Here is an 11,297-nt window from a genome sequence, read left to right on the forward strand (position 1 = left end):
CAGTTCTTTTTACTCTAAGTAAAATGCTGTCTCCAACATCATGTTCTCACACTATTTGTGTATTCACTCATTCATTCTTCAGTAGTTTGTAGAGTACCTTTTTGGGGGATTTACTTTTGCTTTAACTACTGTTTTGGATGTATGTTCTCATTCCTGCCAGCCCAAATTCCATCTTGTCTTTAAGACAGTTGAAAAGCAGATCCCTCCATCACAATTTTCGTGCACTGCACTGTTCCCCAAATCCCATCCCTAGTGGGGAGGATGCAGATATATGAGAAGAAAATTTATGCTTAGGCTAATCTGGTAATGCCAAAGAAGATCCACTAATAAACTGTCATTTGACTCAAAAAACGTAACTATGAAACTTGTTTTTACCAGTAACACTAGCCATCCTTTTCAAACTCATCCTGCAGAGGGAGTGAGTCATCAACATTTCGTCAGCCATTAACAACTTCTGGCATTTCTCTATCTGCTTCAGAACACCATATTTTGTTCTACCAAAGTAACTGCACTGAGCATGTGCACCCAATTTCAGAGGGAGTGTGATAATTAGGGATGCTGTGAAACTGACTGGCAGCTCTTTGTGCCAGTCTAATTCTAATGGAAGATGACTGTTCAAAGCAGGTGGTGCAAGCACCTGTAGTCATTTTCTGTGTTGCTATTTTATGATTGGCAGTAGAAAAAAACCTTCCAGAAATATCCACATGATTGAAATGCATGGATTTAACACTCCTTCTGACCATCTCAGAACACCTGAACCCACACCAAAAATGTATGTAGTAGTGCATTCCACTCCTCAAAAGTCAATAAACCTCTACACATTGAATTTTGAACCTCTAAGGCTTCTATACATCTCATGCTGATACCTGGGGTTCCTATGAAGGATTTGGGCACAACACACACTAGTTATGACCTTGAATGCTCTCACACTTCAAGCTATGATGGTGACTCTGTTTAATGGAATTTTCTTGGGGAATTGCTCAGTAAAATTAAGAGTAACTTTATAATGTAAATAATCCACTGCTCCATATCTGTTTTCTCAGTCTTTTGTCTTTTCCTTGATTTTCTTCAAGTGGGTAAATATGGCTATCTCTGTTATCAGATATGGCAGAGTATCAGTAGTTTATGCTCAGAAATATGATACCCAAGGAAGTGTTATAAAATGATAAACACTTCTGATTTAAATAAATTATCCTTCAAAGAGCTCCAAGCACTTTATTGTATCTTTTATCTTTCATGGCCCTGTGGAGAATATGGCAATCATTTATCCTTATTTTACAGAAGAAAAACTGAGACGAGTCAGCTAATATGGCAGGAATGCATAGTTTCATAAAAAGCAATAAGCCCTTTTGTAGGTAAATTAAGCAGAATGTCCAGCTGCGGCTGCCAGCCTCTGTGGTGGCCTTCCCTGGCTCCCTTCTCCCATTCCTTCCTCCCCATCTCCAAGTTCCAGGATGGGTGTGTCTTCTGGCATCTGAACTCTGTTCTCACTTAAGTCTAATCCACTCCCTTTCTCGAGTCTCATTTATGTTCAGTGTTGATGGATTGCAGTTCTTTATAGATGCTGTCAGATATTTGGGTGAATGCACTACATTTAGAAGACAGGATCTTGAGGTATTATTAAATAATACCCTGCTGATGATTAGAGATAAAGTATGATTCTATAACCTATGCATTCTTTTTTCTCAGCGATGATCTATTTTTTTTATTTCATTTGCTATGCCTAAAACACACTTTTTATAAATTAACAGATGATTAATATAAACTATTGGATTCATTAACATCAATGAGAAAAATGGTTCTATGAGAACTTCAATATTAACATTTACTAATATGAATATACATGTTCATGTCCTTTGGTTTCTTACCAAGTTGTAGGTATTTTTTGTATAGTATAAGCGCAAGAGATAGTGCTTAAGAATGGGGACTGTAGAATCAGATCTGGGTTCCTGTTCTAGTTCCACAACTTACTGTGGAAACTTGCACATATTCGTTACCTTACTGGAGGCTCAGTTTCCTGATCTGCAAAATGGAATTAACAATACCCAGCTCAGATTATTGTGAATATTTATTTATTTATTGTATTTGTTTTTATTTTTTACACTGCAACCGTGATAGATGAAGATTACTGTGAAGATTAAACAAAGATAATGCAGACTAAATACTTAGTGCAGAACCTGGCATGTAGTAAGTGTTCAACAAATGGTTGTGGTGGTTGATGATGATGATGAAGAACTGCTGTGGAGATATGAACACTCCTGTAGATATTTCTTAAAATATTCAAATAAAGTATATATTGAAATCTTCTTTTCCAAAATGGTATTAAACTGATTTCAGGTGTGTCAAACAAGAGTTACTGAGTGCTGCTTAGAATTGTGGTGCACCTCTGGAATACCCTTGGTCATTACAGTTCAGACTTAAAAGAGCTTAGTGGGAGCTACTCTCTGCAGCAGGAAATTGCAACCTGAGGGCAGACCACCTGTAGCAATACAATACTTTAAAGAAACTAAAACATTTTTAACAAGGACATAAGCAAATAGCCATTAAGTAGCACCTGGCAGCTCTCAATTTAACATTTAGAAATTTACGGAAGTCAGGCTGGGCACAGTGGCTCACACCTGTAATCCCAGCACTTTGGGAGGCCAAGGTGGCCGGATAACTTGAGATCGGGAGTTCAAGACTAGCCTGGCTAACATGGTGAAACCCGTCTCTACTAAAAATAAAAAATTAGCTGGATGTGGTGATGTGCTCCTGTGGTCCCAGCTACTCAGGTGGCTGAGGCAGGAGAATGCTTTGATGCTTTGAACCTCAGAGGCGGGGGTTGCAGTGAGCCAAGATTGTGCCATTGCACTTCAGCCTGGGCAACAAGAGCAAAACTCTGGCAAAAAAAAAATTATGGAAGTAAAAAAACATTTATAAAAGGTAAATCGGGCCTGGCTCTGTAGCTCACACCTGTAATCTCAGCACTTTGGGAGGCCGAGGCAGGTGGATCACCAGGTCAAGAGATTGAGACCATCCTGGCCAATGTAGTGAAACCCCATCTCTACTAAAAATACGAAAAATTAGCTGGGCATGGTGGCGCATGCCTGTAGTCCCAGCTACTCGGGAAGCTGAGGCAGGAGAACTGCTTGAACTTGGGTGGTGGAGATTGCAGTGAGCCGAGATCATGCCACTGCACTCCAGCCTGGGTGACACAGCAAGACTCTGTCTCAAAAAATAAATAAATAAATAAAGTAGGTAAATCAGCTGGGCGCGGTGGCTCATGCCTGTAATCGTAGCACTTTGGGAGGCTGAGGTGGGCAGATCACTTGAGGTCGGGAGTTCAGGACGAGCCTGGCCAACATGGTGAAACTCCGTCTCTACTAAAAATACAAAACTAGCCAGGCATGGTGGTGGGTGCCTGTAATCCCAGCTACTCTCCTTGAGGCTGAGACAGGAGAATCGCTTGAACCTGGAAGGCAGAGGTTGCAGTGAGCCAAGATCGCACCACTGCACTCCAGCCTGGGTGACAGAGCCAGACTCCATCTCAAAGAAAAAAAAAAAAAAAAAAAAGGAAATCATTTTGACTCATGAAACCTAAATGTATTGGGCACATCCTAACTTTAGGAAAGGCCAAACTTCTGTAATTTTTAGACTTTCTAGGCTTTTCTAGAAGGAAGTTAAAGCAAATGTTGAGGTAGAGAAGTACTTAGACTATTTGAACAAATTAACATAAAGTGTGAATTGCAGAATTTTGAAAAATAAAATCTAATTATTTTCAAGAACAATTGGTGATTGTAGTCCAGTCTGGTAGTATTCACAGAAACTTGTGGCTACAAATGTGATCTTGTTGAAGATCATTGTTTTACGTGGGGTCAGAGTAGCTGGGTGAGCTGCTTCATAGTGGCACAGCAAGTTAGTGACATGAGTGACAAGAAGAGGTGCCCAAACCATAGCCCAGTGCTCTCAGTTTATCTGCCTCTCAGAGGGCCCTTATCATGAGCAGCCACGATCATCTGCAGTCATAAAGTTAATGTTAATTTTGCTATAACATCTTCAAAAAAAGCTTATTTTTTTCAAGTGGTTTATATTATTTCCTGAAGATTTTTTAATAAGAAATGCATAATTTATTGAGAGATTAAATTTGAACTTTCTTTATATTGCACTACATGTTGCAATAGCAATTTCCCTGGATGCTGTAACCTCACAGAAGAGGGAAACTAATATTAAAGGGCTAAGAATGCTAACTGTTCTTCAGGTGTCCTTAAAACTAGGTGGCGTTAACCTGATCAAAAAAGCAGGAGAAATTATATTTTGGCTAAACAAAATAGCACGAACACATGCAAATGGAAAAAGCACAGACAACTGTTACTTCCTCGAGTTTTATTCATATTATTTATTTATTTTGAGATACAACTACAAGTACAATTTCACCTTTATCTAAATGATAACAGATGAATGGAGTCTAACTTAAAGTTTCTTTCCAGTTAGAATGTTAACGACAACAATGATGCTAAGAACATGGCTCTCCTGTCACGGGGACAGGAGGGGCGCTTTGTGAGTGTCAGTTTGAGAACTAAATGAGCTAATACATGGAAAGGGTTTAGAACGGCGAGTGCTAGTGATGTCAGACACTGATGTTGTCACCGCAGCTCTTTAACATGACTATAGATTTCTAAATAAGGATTACTAGATTATTCTAGGTTCAGTCACAAGCATAATGGAGTAAATGAGGCTCCAGACCAATGCTATCCGATGGAAAAATGTGAGTCACATATGTAATTTTGAGTTGTCTAATAGACATGTTACAAAAATACAGAGAAACAGGTGAAATTAATTTTAATGTTTTCTTTAACCTAATGTATCCAAAATATTATAATTTCACTGTGTGATTTAAATAAATATTAATGAGATAGTTTACTTTTTTTTGGTACTAAGTCATTAAAATTTGGTGTGTACATTACCTTTTACAGTCCATCTCCATTCAACCTGGCCCAAGTTCAAGTCTTCAGTAGCCTCCTGTGGTCAGGGCTCTGTATCGGACAGTGCAGTTTTCAAGAAACCCACCCGTTTCCATCCTTTCTGAAGGTGCACATGTTTTTTTTCTGGGGGGGTCTTTCTTCTTTTTTACAAGATGGGCAGACAATGTCCAAGCCCACCACATTTTGGTAGAAATACTTGATACATGAGTTAAAGTACATGTAGGCAAGTGCTGGGAATTGAATGTTTGGCTCACTCTAAAAATAGTTTGCTTCAAAAGTTATAGAACATTTATTTTTTTGGACTGTTTTCTTATATTTCCAGTTCAGTAAATTGTGGCAAATTGTATTGTCAAAGCAGAGAGAGGTTTATTTGTTATTTTGTTTACTTTGATAGGGAAAAGATTTGCTGCTTAGGCTTCTCTTAAAAAAATTATTTATCAGATTCAGCAAACATTAATTGTTCCCAGTGAGCACAATCATTTTGCCTGCTAGGATGATTCTGATTATGAAGAGTTTGGTAGCTGAACAGAAGAATACATGTCCTACAAATATTCCTTAAGTCTCCTCATCAAGGTTACTATTGAATGCATTATAGTAGAAAGAAATTTCATGGCTTTACACAGTTGAAAACAACCATAACTATATTGCGCTGAAGCTACAGAAATAATTGTTAAGAAATTTCTGTGTTACTTCTAAAAACTTAAAGATATTAAGTAAGGTAATAAGGTTAGCTTTTATGTGGAATTATTTTATCAATTATTTTGATTTTTTAAAATACTAGACTTCATCCATTTTGAAATGTTAGTTTTTCATGTATTATCACATCACATAATGTGTCAGTACACACAATTCTCTCTTGTAAGTTTTTTAGTGGGGCCATGGCAATTTTGAGTTCAATTCATGTTTTGTGGCGAAATTCGTAAATGAATATCAATCGATATTCCTGGACCTTAATTTTCTTATCTGCAAATAGGAAAGAATAAGAAGAGCTAAAAAGAACAAATGTGTATACCCAGCTGACACTGAGCTAAATGCTTTCCACACCTTAATTTATCTAATCCTCATCATCCCCAGCACCCATGATGTGGCCACTATCCTATCTTCATTTTACACACGAGGAGACCGAATTCACCCAAGATCACAAAGCAAGCGACGGAGCCATCATTCCTCAAGCTCACGCTGGAGCTTCTCTGGGGAATTTCCTTGACACTTAAAGTTATTTGGGGGAAAAAAACTGAGCAGAATTACTCAGAATTATTTGAAGATACCTTTCTAAAAACTTATTTCTTCCTATTTAGAAGTCTTTACATAGGCTCACTAAGATATTAGGCAATTCTGTGTTATTCCTTAAAACCAAGTTTGTTGTTGACTTTAAGAAAGAAAGTTGGTACTGTGGCATAGTTCCTGAAGAAATGATGATGTTGATCCTGGAAAACAGATGGGTAGAACCTGATTCAAATGCAGGTTTGACTGAATCATCCCTGAGGTTCCTTGTAGCTGGGGTGCTCTATGACTCTTGGTGAATGCTGGGGTTGGAGAGCAGCATTCCTGTGCCTTTATTGGGGTCCACATAGCTCAAGAAGGCAATGCAGGGCATTAGTAAGAAGAAGAAAAAGTGAATGTTAGCTGTTGAGATAAGATAGCTAAATAAAAGTTTGAACATAAAAGTAGACCTGAAAGCAGAACTCTCAGTCCAGTTGTAAGTCTGTGCAGAATGGACTGAATCATGGCCAACATTTTCCATTTTCATCTTGTTCTTCATAAGCATTGATCACTACTAGAATCAGTAAAAATCCACAGCCATAGATCCTTAATGAAGTGGGGAAAGTTCCAATTTTGGGGAAGAAAGAGGAAAGAGAGAAAGGGAGATGGTGAAGTAAGGGAGGATAGAGTAAAGAAGGGTAGAGAGAGAGAGAGAATAGCAAGAAAACAAAATGTGGCTAGGCTACAATGAAGCCTTGTTAGAGTTGCCTGCTCCACCACTGAGATAATGATGGCTGAAATAACTCAAATCACTCCCCTGCCTGCCCTTGGGGTTAAGCTGGCTTTCAGTGTTGGAAAGAGAACCCGAGAGAAATGTTTGTTTTAGCAGATGTGTTAAGCTTCTTGTGAGAAGTCAAAGTCACTGAATGAAGAGATTACCACCGAGAGTGATCAGGACAACAAAGCCTCAACGCAAGTGGCTTCTCCATAGTTAATGTACTAAGTGCAGAATTCCTAAGCACTCTGTTTAGAAGTGGTGGAGACATGTTGGTTAGTGAGCAGTTGATTGGTCTTCCCGGAGAGCATTTTGAATCAGCTGAATGTACTGAGGGCGAGATTTAAAAGGTTGTTTCTCTTGGCTTTATTTCTTTTTTTCTAGAGGTTTTGAAAAGCAACATTTACTTTCTATTTCTTTCCAGTGAATTTAAAATACTTCATAACATAATGTGCTACTTATATCAAATGTTTATTGTGTGACCAGGTAACAAGAATTATGTCATGGTGAAAGTAAAAAGACTATATGGTCATCTTCTCACTCAGGAAAATGTAAACCAAAAAATAAAAAGTTATGTTTAGTTCCTCGGCCTCTGTGTCTCAGAGTTATCCTATTGCTACTCACTATTCAACCACGGCACACAGTTTATTGGTGGAGGTAAGAAAGCCAGCATTCTGGGACTGTGCTGCCAGTAAATCTATTAGAAGAAATCATGTAGATCCCAATTTGACATCATGTGGAGGAGGAAGTGAAAGTTGGCTACCTGAACAAGAATTATGAATAATGTGTGAAAGATAATTTTTTTCTTCATTCCTTTCCTTTCATGTCTAACAACTTCCCCCAAAAAACTGCCTCTCCTCTGACTAGGTAATGGGGGTGCCTGTCACAGTGATTCTAAGTCTGTTTGTGGGTCTATGGTTGGATAACTGAAGCAGTATTTCCACAAAAGAATAAAGGTTTTGGCACATTGCTCATAGTCCGTTGCATATGGCAGATGTTCACGAATATTTCTTAGCATGAGTGTGTGAATAAGTGATTATTTAAAAACTCATTATTTAAGAATTTGATTTTCTTTTCATAGTGGCTCCCAAAACAGGGAAAGAGAAAGTTTTGAAACAGATCTAAAACACAAAAATCACAGATAATCATTTGTATGGGTAACAAATTTCAAGATCCAAAAGGATGGAGATAGATTGGAAACATGAGGCAAATTCAAGAAAATGAAATTTAATACCCAACCATGTACCTTTGAGATGGGAGAGAAATGGTTAACAGTAGCATGGCAGCATGTGTAAATACAGTCAGATTTCCTTTTGGTTGTGTTGTATCAGTGCCAGAAAGGCTAATGCAGTTCTAAAATACCTCAACAGAAGCAAACAGGGCAAAAAACAAACAAAAAATCAAGAAGGTGAAGCAATTATTTTACTCTATTCTGAGGTCACACCAGGAGTATGCGGGCAACCCAGCCAGTTGATGAAGAGATACAGGAGAGTGCTAAGGTGTCCAGTTTTAGAAACCTTGGCACAAGAGGAATCTGACTAGCCTTGGCTGGGCGGGTGTGGGAGGGCTAAAAGGTACTTACATCTACTCTGGTGGCTCCAGGAGAAAGAACCAGAAATTGTATATAGAAGTTTAGAAAGGGCAGATCTGAGTTCAATGTAAGGAATAATTTTCTAGCTGAGTTGCCTCTTTAGGGGCATAGAGGAGCAGGTTTCTCAAGTTGGTTATGTTCGAGAAGAGGCCGCATGACTCCTTACTGAAGATTTCCTATCAGGTTGGTCTAGACGAGTTACTGTTTCCCTCTAACTCTGTGACTGTGGTTCACATGCCATGTTGTGAAATAAAGTGAAGTCATATGACAGAAGGTAAATGGAGTTTAAGGTCTGTAAAAGTAGATGGCCACCAATATTCTCCATTTCCACAGGGTCCATAGGTCAAAGCAGGCGGGCAGCTGTCCAAGGTGCTGGAGGGAGGTTGGCCTGTGTCGGTGGTTTTGCTCCCCTGGTTGCCTTCATGCTTGCTGTTTGTTTTAATGCCTCTGGATTTTCTGCTTTTCTGTTCCTCGTACAAACCTACCCTTCTGCCTTCCCCACATGAACACTGGGCTTAAGCAAAGAGAAAAATGCACTGGAAATGTGTTAGGGGGCTGGGGCTAAACTACAACCTAGGGCTTCCTTCCTCTGTCCCATCCCAGCAGTAAATGAGTCCATGAGTCCATTTCACTTTCAAAGGTCCAGCTTGGTATATAAGATTGGACTGTTTGAATGGATTGATAGTTACAGTAGAAATAATTTTTTTTGAGACACTTGTACTGATTTGCTTCTTGAGTTCTTAATTTTATCCTTTCCACAGTACATACATATCTTGAAAGGAGACAGGAAACTTAAGCAAACCAACAATGATTTTTATGGTGAGGTGGAAGGAACACTAGATGGTTTAGCTAAACACCTCTGTGGCCTTTGGTATACCCAGGAGCGGTGTGTTGGTAATAAACCTGGAAACTTCTCCACTTTCTATTTGTGTTGCCTTTTATACATCATTTGACTTCTCAGTCCCTTAGTTTTTTCCGTCTACAAAAACTAAGGGTTGTGAAAATGAAATGTTAATATATGTCAATGTAAATACATGTTAATACACAACTAAGGGTTGTGAAAATGAAATAAGCTAATATATGTCAAGAACTTCTTAGAACAATACCATGTGCAAACATAGTGTTTTAATACGTTGTGTTGAGGGGGTCATCAAGACCACCCTTTTCTGTATTTGATAATTTTAGTAATGTTTTCCTAACTCACTAGAAAGACCCACAGGACACAGAAAAGTTGTTATACTGACAGTTGTGGTTTATTACAGAAAAGGATATAGGTTGCAATCAGGAATGGAAGGCCATGCATAGAGAGGAGTCCAGGAAGGACCATCTGTAAGCTTCCAGTTGTCCTTTCAGTAAAATCACATAAACAGAACTTAATTCTCTTAGCAATGATGTGTGACAACATCTGCAAAGTGTTGTCAATCAAGGAGGTTCACCTGTGCCCTGGTGTCCAGGTTTTTATTGGGGGGAGTCAGTCTCATGGGCATGCAGTACCTTTGTGACTGACCTTAACTGCTCAGTTCTCAGCCTTCCGCCATCTCCTCTTGTTACCAGACCCCACCACTTACTTACCCAAAGTTAGTCTTTGGGTCAGGGGTTTCCTCAGTATCATCCCTTCGTGGTTTACCAGAAAGATGTTATTGGAAAGTGGTCCCAATCCAGACCCCAAGAGAGGGTTCTTGGATCTCGTGCAAGAAAGAATTCAGGGTAAGTCCATAGAGTAAAGTGAAAGCAAGTTTATTAAGAAAGTAAAGGAATGAAAGAATGGCTACACCATAGAAAGAACAGTCCTGAGGGCTGCTGGTTGCCCATTCTTATGGTTATTTCTTGATTATATGCTAAGCAAGGGGTGGATTATTCATGCCTCCACTTTTTAGACCATATAGGTTAACTTGCTGATGTTGCTATGGCATGGTGCTGGTGCTTTCATGGTGCTGGTGGGAGTGTAGCAGTGAAGGTGACTGGAAACCACTCTCATCGCCATCTTGGTTTGGTGGGTTTTGTTTGGCTTTTTACTACAATCTGTTTTATCAGCAGGGCCTTTATGAGCTGCATCTTTTGCTAACCTCCTATCTCATTCTGTGACTAAGAATGCCTTAACTTTCTGGGAATGATCTCAGCAGGTCTTAGCCTTATTTTACCCAGCCCCTATTGAAGATGGAGTTGCTCTGGTTCAAACACCTCTGACACTCTTACTGCCTTAAAAGGGTCAAACTGATACAGTGTGACCTAAAAGCCCAGACATACAAAAGCAAGCATGCACTATAAATCACACTGTTAGCATAAACTACTTGGCATGAACTAAGGTCTCAGACATACAAAGATCTTCTTATCAGGTAGGCTATTCTAAGGGCTCAGAGGAGCCAAAGGCCAGTCTTGAAAACTTGTAAGGTGTAGGGTTTGGGCACCCCAGGTCTACTGAGTTAACAATTTATTGCACGTATATGTAAGTTTTACTTATTTGAACAATTTAACAATTTTCATAATAATTTGTTTTTAGTTGTGAACATGTATTAAATATCTACTGCATAACTCTTTTTATAATCTTTTATCTGTAAGCTGAAAAATAATTTGGTTTCATTCATATTATAAACTTAGAAAAAAATCATTATTACTTCAATATAAAAGGACACATCAAAAACTAATGATCATTACTAGTATTGCAATAGTGGTTGTTCATAAGAGTGCTTCATAAGTTTTAACTATAATTTCACGCCAAATGCTCCATGCATATTATTAGTTGTAGTCCTTATCAACAACTGTGGGA

General features: G+C 38.7%; 1 protein-coding gene across 1 annotated transcript in view; it reads left to right on the plus strand.

Moving 5' to 3' along the window:
- CLVS1 (clavesin 1) overlaps positions 1-11,297 on the plus strand; it is a 215,624-nt gene that overhangs the window by 201,349 nt on the left and 2,978 nt on the right. The window lies entirely within an intron of this gene.

Source organism: Chlorocebus sabaeus, chromosome 8 (assembly GCF_047675955.1).
Source record: "Chlorocebus sabaeus isolate Y175 chromosome 8, mChlSab1.0.hap1, whole genome shotgun sequence".
NCBI lineage: Eukaryota > Metazoa > Chordata > Mammalia > Primates > Cercopithecidae > Chlorocebus > Chlorocebus sabaeus.